We start from the raw sequence: 15,382 nt of genomic DNA, 5'->3' as shown, positions 1-15,382 counted from the left end.
TGTCGAAGAGCGAGTTTGATGCAAAGTGAGAGGAAAGTTCAGTGTGGACGTGCTGCTAAAGGAGTTTGGAAGCAATTGGGAGCAAAGATATGGGGCTATAGCTGGACATAGCACTCAGGTCAAGGGATGGTTTTTTGAGGATGGTGTGATTGTGGCATGTTTGAAAGCAGAAGGGAAGGTACCAGAAGTTAGTGATAGGTTGAAGAGATAGGTTAGAGATGGGATAAGTATAGTGGTGAGGTTGGGGAGAAGGTAGGATGGGATGGAGTCAAGCACACAAGTGGTGAGGTGTGATTTGGAGAGAAGATGAGCAAGCTCTCCTTCAGTGATTTTGGAGAGGGAAGTTATGGGGTTTGGGCATTGGTCTGGTATACAAAGGGGTTATGGTGGTCAGACAACAAAGACTTGCCTTGTTTGGTCTCTTATTTTTGAATTGTGTGGCAAAGTCCTCTGCAGAGATTAGGGAAGTTGGAGGGAGCAGTGGTGGGCGGAGGAGGGAGTTAAAAGTTTTGAACAACTGTTTGAGGTTGTGTGATAAGGAAAATACAAGGGATGTAAAGTAGGCCTGTTTAGCAAAAGTGAGAGCTGATTTGAATGTGAATGTTGCTTGTTTGAATGAGGTGAAGCTGTCTTGCGAGTGCGTTTTCTTCCAATGCCGATCCGCAATTCTGGATACTTGAAAAAGCTTTTTAGTGATGTTATTGTGCCAGGGTTGTCTGTTGATTCATCGCACTCTGCTATGCATGCCAGGGGCAACCGAGTCGATGGCTAATGCATTGTCGATGGCATTGTAGAAACTAGTGGCAGTGTCTGTGTCGTGGAGTGAAGCTATGGAGGACAGTGGTAGAATAGAGTCAGAGAGTGTGCGAGTGTCTAGATGTGCAAGGTTTCTGCGGGGGTGCGCAAGTTGGTAGACATGGGTGACAGGTGAGGAGGACAGTGATGAGAACATGAGTAGATGGTGGTCACATAGAGGGAGAGGGGATGTTGTGAAGTTAGATAGAGAGCAGATACGGGTGAAGACTAGGTCTAATATATGTCCCTCTGTGTGGGTGGCTGAGTAGGACCACTGAGTAAGTCCAAAAGATGAAGTAAGCAACAGGAGTTTTGAGGCTGCTGACTGTTGGGTGTCAATGGGGATGTTGAAGTCACCTATGATGATGGTGGGAATGACAGCAGAGAGAAAGTGAAGAAGCCTGGTGGAGAACAAGTCAATAAAGGCAGTGGTTGGGCCTGGAGGTCGGTATATGACGGCCACTTGGAGGTTCCAGGGAGAGTAGATGCGGACAGAGTGGACTTCAAAAGAAGGGAGGATAAGGGAGGGTAGAGGTGTGATTGGGTTAAAGGTTCCATTGGAAAAAAGGAGAAGGCCCACTCCTCCACCATGTCTGTTGCCAGAGCGAGGAGTGTGGGTGAAGTGGAGGCCACCGTAACATAGCGCAGCAGGGGAGGATATGTCAGAGGGTGTCAGTCATGTTTCGGCGAGGCCCAGGAAGGGAAAATTATGAGAGGTAAAGAGGTTGTGAATCACATGGAGTTTATTGCAGATGAAGCAGGCATTTCAGAGTGATCCAGAGAGAGGGAGCAGAGTGGTGGGCCTCAAGGGCACAGATTTGAAGTGGGAGAGATTTCGGGTGTTTATATTGGGCTGGAAGCGATAGGAGGGGGTAGTAATAGAAGGTATGAGCTGTGGGCGTCCAGGATTGGGAGATATGTCGCCAGCAGTGAGGAGAAGCAGAGAGAGGGAGAGCAGGTGGGAGAAGGAGAGTAAGCGGCTTGTTTTATGTTTTAGTAGGAGAGATGTGATGTTGAGGAGGAGGTCAGCAGAGGAGGTCAGGTGAGGAGGCAATTGGAAAGGAAAGGTTATTACTTGGTTAGAGGGTGCTGGGGTTTGTGGATAGCAAAGGAGAGTGAGGAGTAATGAAGCCAAAACTGTTAGAGTGTATCTCAGTATGATGAGAGTAAGTGTGGAAGAAGGAGAAAGAAATTGAGTACATTTAATAACAGTGGTTAGGCATACCTTCTGTTCACTTCTGGCTCATTTCTGGCATATATCTGCTGTATCCTTATTGAATGGTCCTTATGGAGACAGGCCATGATCAGACAGACCAGTAGCACAAGTTATAGCAAGCTAAGTGCACGTGAAATAGGCCAGGTATGATCAGGAGAGAGGGGCAGCAGGGAGACTGATCACAGACACAGGAGGGGACAATTGGAAGCCAGAAAGGAAATTGCAAAAGGAAATAGTCAGATCCAAATGGACAGACAAAGCCAACTGTTTGTTAGCATCAAGGAATTAAGGTGAGAAACAATGACAGAGAGATACAGGGTGAGTGGGATCAGGAAAAATGGGTGCTGATATTGCAGCCAGTGAACATACCATTAATGACAGACAGATACAGGGTAAGTGGGATCAGGAAATATGGGTCATGATATTGCAGCCAGGGAACATACCATTAATGACAGATACAGGTGAGTGGGGTCAGAAAATATGGGTGATGATATTGCAGCCAATGAACTTACCTGAGGATGAAACAGATTGATTGTCAGATTTATAGTAATAATGAAGCATAGTAATAATCATAATAATAATAATGAAGCATTTATAGCAGGGGGTTATTTTTCTGGCATATTTCTGCTGTACCCTTATTGAACCATCCTTATGGAGACAGACCATCTATTTATCGATTATCTATCTATCTGTCTGATATGTTACTTTGTGTAGGGGTTGAGCTGGGTTTGTGCATTATCTGTGTTCACTTTCCTTGATTAGCGCTCTACTTAAGCATGCTGGCTCCTTCACTCTGTGTCAATCGTACACTTGCTGTAGCCTGTGGAAGTCTGATCACTCTGTGCTCTGCGCCTGACCCAGCCTGACTTTATTCCCTTCCTGGACTTAGACTATTTGCTTGTGACCTGACTTCTCTTTTGGCTGCTGCCTGTAAACTATATTGCCTTACTGGTTTTCCTGACCCAGGCTTGTGAATTGGATTTCGTCTCTGACTATCCCTTGTTGCACTGCGCCATTTCTTGGACCTGACCTCGGATTGTTTCACCTCCCTTTACTTATCCAGTAAGTAGTATTACATTACTATCTGTTATAGTAGTCTTTCTATCCATTTTTGGGACTTATTATTACTATAGTGACTCATATCACATTACGATTGATCATTAAATTTTTTCTTTTTCCCACCTATGGATCCTTTATGTACTCTGTGTGATCAGGTGGCGAATCTGACTCAGTTAGACCAAAATCTGGCCTTGGAACAACACAAACTGGCATCCTCACGTGCTCAGTTACAGGGTCAGATTTCTGGTACTCTCAGAATCTCTCCCCTCTGACCTCTATTATGACTTCTTAACCATCTGACATATCTTTGAGTTTCCCTGAACTTTTCATGGCACTCCCTGACAAATTTTTGAATGTTCAGGAGAAAAAGATCAGTTCAGAATTTTTATGGAGAGTTGTAAATTATTGTTTACCTTGCACCCCCGGAATTATAATGTCGCTTTTGCGGGGGGAGGGGGACCTCAGACCTGGGCTTTCTCCCTACCCTCTCTTGCTCCTGAATGTCTTTCAGTGAACGCCTTTTTTGACACTTTAGGACAGATCTTTGACAAACCTGACAGGGTCAAGTGGCAAAGACAAGAATCATGAACTTGTCACAGGGGAACCGCACAGCAGAAGACTATTGTACTGAGCTTCGGCAGTGGTTTTCTGAGGTCCTGTGGAAGGACGCATCTCTCAGATTTAAATTCCTCAGGGGTCTTTCGGAGTTTCTTAAGGACGCTCTGGCTCTACATGCTCCACCTGGTTGTTTGGCGGAGGCCATGGCTCAGGCTATCCGCATGGATCGCAGGATGCGGGAGAGACGCGAGGTGCAACAAGAGGTTCAATTTTGTCCTACTGGCCCAGTTCATTCACCTGAGGTGGAACTTATGGAGGTTGGTGCTGCCAGCTCAAGAATTAAGGAGAGCAGACTTCCTCGGGAACTTCGCATTTGTCTCTATTGTGGCCGAGCTGGACATTTCTTAAAGGATTGTTTGGCACAACCTGCAACAAATTCACATTATGAACAGGTCGGTTTGGTTCTGCAAAGGTTGAGAGATAATTGTTTGTTTGCTAAGATTGAAAAATGTACCTTTTCTGTTCAAGAAATATCATTCTTGGGTTTCATTGTGTCTGCCTCCAGGTTTAAGATAGATCCTGGGAAAGTTCAGGCCCATCATTGACTGGGTTCAACCCAGCGACCTCAAGGCTCTGCAGCGCTTTTTAGGGTTTGCAAATTATTATAGAAAATTTATTAAAGGATTTTCTCAGATCGTCAAGACTGTTCCGGACATTTGAAAAATTGAAGAAATGTTTTACGTCTGCTCCAGAGGCCATTTATTATGGAGGTAGATGCCTCTGAGGTCGGGGTGGGGGCTGTATTGTCTCAAGGTCCGGAGACCATGCACCTTCTTCTCTAAAAAATTATCTCCTGCTGAAATAAACTATGATGTGGGTAATCATGAGTTGCTTGCTGTGAAGATGGCTTTTGAAGAGTGGAGGCATTTTGTGGAGGGAGCCATACATCCAGTCACTGTGGTGACAAATCACAAAAATCTAGCTTATATTGAACTTGCAGTTGACACCTAGACAGGCTCGATGGTCTTTGTTTTTTTCATGATTTAATTTTTCTATTACGTTCAGACCAGGGTCTAAGAACGTGAGGGCGGACGCCCTGTCTCGTAATCTTGATTCTGTGTCTCCTCCAGAAACTCCGTCTTCCATTCTACCTCAGGGTTTTGTTGTGGCCATGGTTTCCTTGGGGCTGGAAGCTGAAATCCGTGCTGCTCAGTCCTTGGCTCCTTCCAATACACCTGAAGGCAAGCTGTTTGTCCCTGCGTATCTCAGATTACGCTTTTTGCAAGAATTCCATGATTCTGTGCTGAGTGGTCATCCTGGGGTCACTGCCACCCAGAAAGCAGTTGCTAGACTCTTTTGGTGGTCCGCCATGCATAAGGATATTAGAGATTTTGTGTCTGCTTGTGAAACTTGTGCGCACACTAAAGTACAGCATTGCCAGCCGGCAGGGGAATTGGTCAATTCCGGAAAGACCATGGACCCATTTGTCCATGGATTTCATTTCAGATTTACCGTTGTGTGGGGAAATGACTGCTATTTGGGTGGTAGTCGATTGTTTCAGCAAAGAAGCTCACTTTGTCCCATTATTAGGGTTACCCAATGCTGGATCTCTCTCCAAACTGTTTATTATTCATGTGCATCAAAAAAATATTCAAAACGAACATAATTATCACATATGGCCAGGAACTGGTTAAGACCAATACAGCTCCCCCACCCAATATAATGACCAACAGGTAACTGTGGAGTACTCCCAACAGCATGACAACAGAAGAAAAGCGGAGTAACCATAAACCACAAAAAGAGGTTTATAAGATACATAAAAGACAAATCTTTATTGTGATATATGAAAATTTATCAAACATTCATAAATATACATGAGGTGAATTGGAGAAGCATTCCAGAAAAAACATACGAGGAGTCACCATTATAGATAACAGGTAAAACAGAAGCAATGACATTAGTGTGGCTGCAGAGCAATCCCTAGTTAGCAAAATATTGCAGCATGCCCAAACTATACCAGTAAAAGTCTTCCCCTTGATAAAGCCGTGGCGAAACGCGCGTCGGGGTTACAGCGAGGCATCCCCTTTCTGATACTGACAGCATGGGTAAGTGGCAATAAGTATACCGGGAATTATGGGTATTATCCCTTAGTGTTTATTACGGGGTTCTTCGAGCTCGGTGTAACTGCAGTCTATATGTGGTGATTCTTTGATTTAGCACCTTGGTGTAGCCTTTTACTGGTATAGTTCGGGCATGCTGCAATATTTTGCTCACTAGGGATTGCTCTGCAGCCACACTAATGTCATTGCTTCTGTTTTACCTGTTATCTATAATGGTGACTCCTCGTATGTTTTTTCTGGAATGCTTCTCCAATTCACCTCATGTATATTTATGAATGTATATCACAATAAAGATTTGTCTTTTATGTATCTTATAAACCTCTTTTTGTGGTTTATGGTTATTCCGTTTTTCTTCTGTTTGCTTTTTATTCATGTGGTACGTTTGCATGGGATTCCTATAAATATTATATCGGATAGGGGTGTACAAGTAGTCTCTAGATTTTGGAGGGCTTTCTGCAAAAGATTGGGGATTTATTTGTCCTTCTCCTCTGCTTATCACCCTGAAACTAACGGTCAGACAGAGAGGACAAATCAGTCTTTGGAGCAAATTTTAAGATGTTTTGTCGCCAATCAGCAGGAGAATTGGTCATCATTGCTTCCTCTTGCTGAGTTTGCCTTTAACGGTCGGGTTAATCAGTACACGGGGACCTCACCGTCTTCCTGTAATTACATGTTTCATCCTCATTTTGTTGAGTTCTCCAGGATAAGTTCTGGGTGTCCTGGGATGGATGTAACCATTCAAGACCTGGGGGATGTCTGGAGGGTCAGCGTCAGCAGAAGTGGAAGGCCGATAGGAGGCGCTCGTCCAGGGGTCGCCTTCAAAGTGGGAGATAAGGTATAGCTATCCTCTAAGAAAGACTGAAGTTGCCTCCACTGAAGTTGGGTCCTAGGTTCTTACGTCCGTATGAAATTCTGGAAATGGTCAATCCAGTTGACTTCTGGTTAAACCTCCTTCAGTCTTTCCGTATTCCTAATATGTTCCACAAGTCGTTGTTGAAGGAGTTTATTCCCCCTGATCTGTCTTCCTCGCCCCCCACCTCCTCCAGTGTCTATAGAGGGAAACTTGGAATAGGAGATACAAAGGATCATTGATTCCCGAATGGTCCGAAATTCCCTTCAATATCTGGTACATTGAAAGGGGTATGGACCTGAGGAAAGGTCCAGGGTTCCAGCTCATTCTGTAAGTGCTGATCATTTGGTACAGGTCTTTCATCGGAGGTTTCCTGGGAAACCTGAGGATCAGGTGACCCCCCCTTGAAGAGGGGGTACTGTCACGATCTCCACTCTTTGCTTCTGACCTTACTTCTCTCTTGCCTGCTCCCTGTAAACTACCGTATATTGCCTTACTGGTTTTCCTGACCCCAGCTCGTGAATTGGATTTCGTCTCTGACTACCCCTTGTTGTACTGCACCATTTCCTGGACCTGACCTCGGATTGTTTGACCTCCCTTTCCTTATCCAGTAAGTAGTATTACATTACTATCTATTATAGTAGTCTTTCTCTCCATTTTTAGGACTTATTATTACTACAGTGACTCGCGTCACAATCTATCTATTACAGTATCTATCTATCTATCTATCTGTCTATTATCTATCTATATTTCATCTATCTATTATCTATCTATCTATCTATATTATCTATCATCTATGTATTATCTATCTATCTATCTATCATCTATTATCTATTTTCTGTGTGTTATCTATCTATATATTTATTATTTATCTATCTATCTACTGTATCTATGTATCATCTATCTATCTATCTATCTATCTATCTATCTATCTATCTATCATCTATGTATTATCTATGTATCTATCCATCCATCTATCATCTATCTATCTATCTATCTATCTATCTATCTATCTATCTATCTATCTATCTATCATCTATCTATCTCCTGTATATAAGAAGCAATCTTGCTTTCTAGTTCCTTTCTATTGCCCTTTTATCTATACATTCTATCTACAGAAACATAAATAAAATGACATGTCAGTAATATGATGTATTATCAGAGTTCCACTTTCACGGAGACCATGGAGCAGAAGGCCCAGACAAGTTACTCCAGTGCATAACGTGAACCTCCAGCCGAAAACATAATCTGGATCGAGGACGTCCTGTGAGCGCAGAGGAGCAATATCACAGCTTTCATCCAGACCTCCAGGACATGTTCTGTACATACCTTTACCTGTATGAACAGCGCACATCAGATTCATCATACTGACAGAGTATTAGGCTTTCATGAGTGTTTTTCAACACTTGAATTCACCCTGTCTTATAGAATTTGTTTATTCTGTCTCCTGATTAGGAAAAATGCCCTAACTCCGGCTTTTCTCCCCGACGTTCCAATTACTTAGAGTCCTCTGGATTTTTCTGCTACATACCTGTGTCATATAAGTGTCATTTGGTTATATGTTTTCCATAGCTGAGCATGAGTACAACACTGGTTGCTAAGTAGTAATTACAAGATTATGAAGACGTGATATTTGTCTCGAAAGGTGATAAGGTGAAGAGCAAAGATGGCAAATGATATTGATGCCTGATTTAACATGCACAATTATGTCAAAATACATGGAAGTCTTACAAAAGTGAGACAGTAATTTAAGCGTATGCAACTGGTCCACAGAATGACAGTGGACAGTGGTAATGGAACCAATACTTATTTGGAGAAATTTGTTTGAACCTGCCGTTCTTACTGGAGCCTATAAATCTTCACGGAACCTGACGATCTTAGTGGAACCTACCCATCTTAGAGGACCATGCCGATCTTAGGGGAACAGGACGATCTAAGTGGAGCCTGCTGATCTTAGAGGAACCTGCCCATCTTAGTGGAACCTGTTGATCTTAGTGGAACCTGCCCATTTTAGAGGAATATGCCAATCTTAGTGGAACAGGATGATTTTATTAGAACCTGCCAATCTTAGTGGAACCTGCTCATTTTAGAGGAATATGCCATTCTTAGTGGAACAGGACGATTTTATTAGAACCTGCCAATCTTAGTGGAACCTGCCGATCTTAGTGGAACCGGATCATCTTAGTGGAACCTTCCAATCTTAATGGAATCTGCCCATCTTACAAGAACATGCCAATTTTAGTGGAACAGTGCGCTCTTAGTGGAACCTGCTGATCTTAGTGGAACCTGCCCATCTTAGAGGAACCTGCCCGTCTTTGGCTGGTTTCACATTTGCGTAGGGCAGAGCTACGGAGGGCTGCGTTGTTCCTCCGTTAAGCCCGGCCCACTGCCGCACCTCTTCCTTCAGCTCCACCTACGTCTGCATGAGTCCTGCGTACCCTATCTTTAACATTGGGTACGCAGGCCATGCGGATGTATGCTGACGCATCTGCATGTGTCGTTTTGATGCTGCGCTGAACGCAACGTGTTGCATTTTGTTGCGGTCGGCGGGCGCATCTAAACGATGAATGCGGATGCATCAGCATACATCTGCATGGCCTGCATACCCAATGTTAAAGATAGGGTACGCAGGATGCATGCAGATGTAGGCGTTGCTGAAGGAAGAGGTGCGGCAGTGGGCAGGGCTTAATGGAGGAAGAAAGAAGGAAGTAGGCTGCTATCCGCAGCCCTGCCGAATGCTAGTGTGAAGCTAGCCTTAGAGGAACCTGCTGATCTTAATGGAACCTGCTGATCTCAGTGGATCCTGCCGATCTTAGTGGAACAGGATTATCTTAGTGGAACCTGCTGATCTTAGTGAGACCGGCCAACCTTAGAGGAACATGCCGATCTTAGTGGAACCTGCCTGTCTTTGTGGAACCAGATGATCTTAGTGGAACCAGACTATCTTATTGGAACCAGACTATTTTACTGGAACCTGCCTATCTTACTTGAACTTGCCGATCTTAGTGGAACATGCCAATCTTAGTGGAACCTGCTGATCTTAGTGGAACCTGCTGATCTTAGTGAAACTTGCTGATCTTAGCGGAACCTGCCCAACTTAGTTAGAGGAATATGCCTATCTTAGTGGAGCGGGACGATCTTAGGGGAACCTGTTGATCTTAGTGGAACCTGCCCATCTCAGTGGATCCGGACGATCTTAGTGGAACCTGCTGATCTTAGTGGAACCGGACAATCTTAGTGGAACCTGCCGATCTTACTGGAACCTGTCTATCTTTCTGGAACCTGCCAATCTTAGTGGGACCAGCCAATCTTAGAGGAACATGCAAATCTTTTTGGAACAGGACAATCTTAGTGGAACCTGCCGATCTTACTGGAATCTGCCTATCTTACTGGAACCTGCCGATCTTAGTGGAACCTGCTGATCTTGTTGGAACCTACCCACCTTAGAGGAACATGCCGATCTTATTGGAACAAGATGATCTAAGTGGAACCTGCTGATCTTAGTTTAACCTGCCTATCTTAAAGGAACCTGCCAATCTTACTGGAACCGGACGATCTTAGTGGAACCTGCCGATCTTAGTGGAACCTGCCAATCTCAGTGGAACCTGCCAATCTTCCTGGAACCTGCCTATCTTACTGGAACCTGCCAATCTTTGTGGAGCCTGCTGATCTTAGTGGAACCTGCCCGTCTTAGAGGAACATGCCGATCTTATTGGAACAGGGCGATCTTACTGCAATCTGCTGATATTAGTTTAACCTGCCCATCTTAAAGGAACCTGCCAAACTTAGTGGAACAGGACGATCTTAGTCGAACCTACCGATCTTAGTGGAACCTGACAATCTTAGTGAAACCCGCCGATCTTAGTGGAACTGGCCAATCTTAATCTTAGTGGAACCTGAAGATCTTAGTGAAACCTGCCAATCTTAATGGTAGCTACCGGCCAGCTAATGGATATGGTGTAAGAGAGTGAACTGTGATAACATCAGGAGAGCATTAGGACGTGCTGTTTCTGCACGTGTGAGCTGAGGGTAAAAGCCCAGGGGGGTGGAGCCTAGTGTTTGCTGTATAGGATGCTGAGAAGTGAAGCTTCAGGAAGGAGAGAGACTGCCATGTGAGACGCTGTTGTGTGAGGCAGCTGATGAAAAGCAAGAAGTCTGTAAAGACTGTTTGCTAATGAGAAACTGGGTCTGAGCAGAAAAAGTAAATTAATGTGCATGCAAAATGTATTTGCATATGAACACATGACCTTTACACAGAGAAAACCAAAAGCAAAACACAAAACAAATATCCTGGAATAAAAAAGTAAAAAAATATATTGCAAAAATTGCATGAAGGTAGTAATAATAGTAATAATAAGGGTATTTAGTTAACATAATTTTGATCAAAATAATGTAGAAGCCATCCCGCCACGTCACGGCAACCCTTGTGGGACAGTCCTAACTCTTGTATTTAAAACCTTTCCACTTGTCAAGTGACGTAAATGTGAACAAGGGCAGAGGGACTGAACCACCAGTAATAGTATAGGCCAGACAGGATGGATTTTCCAACTCAGAAACAGGGCGGTCACACCCTTATATGCACAGAATACACAATGAAACAAATGAGAAACTGGGTCTGAGCAGAAAAAGTAAATTAATGTGCATGCAAAATGTATTTGCATATGAACACATGACCTTTACACAGAGAAAACCAAAAGCAAAACACAAAACAAATATCCTGGAATAAAAAAGTAAAAAAAATATATTGCAAAAATTGCATGAATCCATCCTGTCTGGCCTATACTATTACTGGTGGTTCAGTCCCTCTGTCCTTGTTCACATTTACGTCACTTGACAAGTGGAAAGGTTTTAAATACAACAGTTAGGACTGTCCCACAAGGGTTGCCGTGACGTGGCGGGATGGCTTCTACATTATTTTGATCAAAATTATGTTAACTAAATACCCTTATTATTACTATTATTACTACCTTCATGCAATTTTTGCAATATATTTTTTTTACTTTTTTATTCCAGGATATTTGTTTTGTGTTTTGCTTTTGGTTTTCTCTGTGTAAAGGTCATGTGTTCATATGCAAATACATTTTGCATGCACATTAATTTACTTTTTCTGCTCAGACCCAGTTTCTCATTTGTTGCATTGTGCATTCTGTGCATATAAGGGTGTGACCGCCCTGTTTCTGAGTTGGAAAATCCATCCTGTCTGGCCTATACTATTACTGGTGGTTCAGTCCCTCTGTCCTTGTTCACATTTACGTCACTTGACAAGTGGAAAGGTTTTAAATACAAGAGTTAGGACTGTCCCACAAGGGTTGCCGTGACGTGGCGGGATGGCTTCTACATTATTTTGATCAAAATTATGTTAACTAAATACCCTTATTATTACTATTAACCTTCATGCAATTTTTGCAATATATTTTTTTTACTTTTTTATTCCAGGATATTTGTTTTGTGTTTTGCCTTTGGTTTTCTCAAAGACTGTTTGCTGCCAGGGTGTTTGTGAGGGTGTTAACCCCTTCCTCTTGTGAAACTGCGGTTCTGCTGTGAAACAAGTACAGCGCATTCTAGAGACTGTGAGACTGTGGAGCTCTGTGGAGTCCCTGCTGTGCTGAGCTGAAAAGCAACAGAAAACAGTTTTCCTGTGCAGATTCAGGCAGTTTGCTGTCAGGAGAATTTGAGAGTAACTGCTGGAGGAGAGACAGTATCCTGTACCATTCGTATTGAGAGGTGTTAGGAGCGGCGGAACGCACTAAATAAAAATGATAATAAAGTGCGCTCGCCGCTCGGGGTCCACCGTGCAGTAGGTGTTACAACCGCTGCTGAGTGATGGCAGGAGCAATATGGCGGTATAATGCGCACGGGTTCAACTTCACCCGTAGTGCGCAGAGCGGGCTCTTTTCACACACAGAGATGCCGCAACACAAAAACACAAAGAACACCGAACCTGTTAGTGTCACAGAGTTCAGTTAAAATGCACACACGGTATCTGGTCACAGGAGCAGGCCCTAAGACAGAGGAGATGCGTCCTTCTAGACCTACGGTATGTGAGGCGTTGCTACTGCGGGCGCCAAGGGGGGCTGCAACTGCAGCGCGGTGTAGGACACTGCCGCTCGACGACAAGGCTGGAAGGCAAGCGCGATGTCAGACGCTAGCGTAGCGGTGCGGTGAGCACAGTGGCTTAAGGCTTGCCACTGACTGGCGCTGACTACTAAACTAATTCCCTATCACCATGCGTAATATCAGAGGGAAGGGGTTTCAAATGAGTCTGTCACCAGAGTCATAGATCCCTCACCATTCACATATAGCAGTATAGTCTATACTAGCGCATGGCGGAACGGCCATGTGCGCTTTTTATAGCCGTGCGGGACCTTCCAGATCTCCGAGATGGACCAATGAGATCTGGAACAGGACCTGGGCACATGACTCCCGATCTCCAATGGGAGATCGTATCGTGAGCATGCCCAGTAGGAGCACAGAGGGACTTAGTCCCTGGAGTGGTCTGCTGCAAAGTAATCTCCTCTGTAGTAGAAAGACAGCAGGAGACCGCAGAATGTGAGGCTCTAGATTCCTACAGAGCAGACGCAGAAACCTGACGCCTAACAGAGAGGGATGCCTACAAGCCCTGTTGAAGTGCTATACCGGACTGTATCCTGAGGCTTGAGAACTGTAAGTCCCCAGCATGTGGGCTCGGCCTCGGCCGACAAGACGCTCAACCTTGTTTTCCTGTGGTTTGTTTTGGCGCTGAAGATTTTGGGACTGGTTACAGCTGATGCAAATTATATGCCCGAGTAGAGACTCACCTCAGGTTAACGGTATCGCAATAATTGATACCCGGGTATCCCCAGATTGGGTGTAAGAACTTCTGTTATATTTATATGTATTGTTATTGTGGGTTTTGAACGGTTAATACTCAGTGTGCCAACCCAGGGGGTCCCATAAGACCACCTCATCCGATTTACACCTGTTTTCTTAGTATCTGGTTTGACCTTTTGGACAGGTAAATTTATTCCAAATCTCAGTGTAACACACTCAAAGTGGGAACTTTGGGATTGGCACATTGATTTCAGCTCTGGCTTCTCTTCCAGGAGCAGACTATAAATTCTGTATATACAGGGATGTGAGATCAGCACATTTCATGAAATAATTTGCTAAGCTTATTGTAACAACATATTAATTTCTCACGTGAAGCTCCATCCATCATCAGCTGTGTACCGTCTTGTGGCCGCGCTGCTAACTGTTAATTACAGGCGCTGGTGGCTTCGATAATTAATGACATGCTAACAGAATCATGCACATCATTGCAAAGTTTCTCTAAACAACTGGAGGGATAAAACCAACCGAGCGACAAATTGGTGACGGTGATGAAGCTGCTGAGTTTGGAGGAAGAACGCAAGGAATTCAAAAAGGAAAGTCAAAAGCATGTCCAGGCGAGGATAGTGACAATATAAACACAAAATTCTACCTATCATCATTGTCTGTTATGAAAGCCTATAGTTAAAATGCTGCACGTACAATACTGTTACTGCGAGAAATAAGAAATTCTATCTGTAATCAATCTACCGTGGTCGATCAACTAAATCAGCTGCTTAAAGAGGTAGTTGCAGGAACACTTTCCATTTAAGTTTTCAACTGGTTTATTAAAAATGTACTGCATAAACTAGTGCAAAAATTGGGTAACTAAACATGACCCTTCTAGCATAACGGGGGAAACAAAAACAAGGTTCAGTTCTCTGTAACAAACACGAGCACAGCTTTGGAGATCTCATCACCAGTGTCATCAGTGTGACATCAGTGTAGACTCATCAGTGTGTCTACACTGAACACTGAATTAGTCCAAAGGCTCCAAATTTACCTTCTGGACCTCACCCTGAGGGTGAAGATATAGTGAACAACCTCCTACCCACTCTTCAGCTGTCACAAAAACCCAGCCCTTAATATGGCCGATTAACCCTTAACATAGAATGCTGGAGCATTGTTTCAGGTTCGTATCACTGAGGCTAACATTCTCAATGACACATATCTCCGCTCCAGTATTTTACCATTGATCTTCTCACACTGCGTATATTACAGCTATCTAAGCAATAAAGAATGGCAGCACTCCCTTTTCAAAAAACTCAAAAGTTGTATTTATTCCCAAACCTAATAAAGCTCAATCTAGTTTCAGTTTTGGTAAGGAGCCTTTTTCAAGTGCATGCTGGGATACTTAAACAAAGTGTCATCAAGGGGCAGAGGCTGCAGTCACTGTGGCAGCCCCTGACCTCTCCCTGAAATGAAGCATCATCAGTGACCTTCATATCAGGTTATGTGCTAGTCCCTGCGATATGTGCACTGTACAATGACAGTACACTCTTTAACCGCTCAGATCAGCAGTAACAAGCCTGCAATAGAGCGCACTGTCATTGCATGTTGTCAAAATTCCAGGCATGCAGAGATCTTCGCCACCCCCGCATGTTACTGTCACAAGTCAAAGTGCGCACAATGTAAAGATTCACAAGTATGAAGTCACGTAGAGTGACTGCAGATTTGTAGTTTTAGACCAGGCAATCCCTTTTAATTTAGCACAACAGTAACATTATCTAAAACTGAATGAACCTGAAGAATTAGTGAAAATACAAGATGAAAATTGGTACAGGTGTTTGTAAGGAGGTTACGAAGAGGCCTATAACAACATTAAAGGATCTGCCGGAATTTCTGGCAAGTACTGATTCTGCACTGCTTGTACTCGCAGGTACGCAGGATGCAGTGACAAGACGGAGACGGTGCAACGGGTAAGCTGACAATAGTTTT

The sequence above is a fragment of the Dendrobates tinctorius genome, unplaced genomic scaffold (assembly GCF_039654945.1).
Source record: "Dendrobates tinctorius isolate UK_male_01 unplaced genomic scaffold, ASM3965494v1 ptg000086l, whole genome shotgun sequence".
NCBI classification, from domain to species: Eukaryota; Metazoa; Chordata; class Amphibia; order Anura; family Dendrobatidae; genus Dendrobates; species Dendrobates tinctorius.
The sequence above is the reverse complement of the archived record's forward strand: the minus strand, read 5'-3'. Positions refer to the sequence as shown.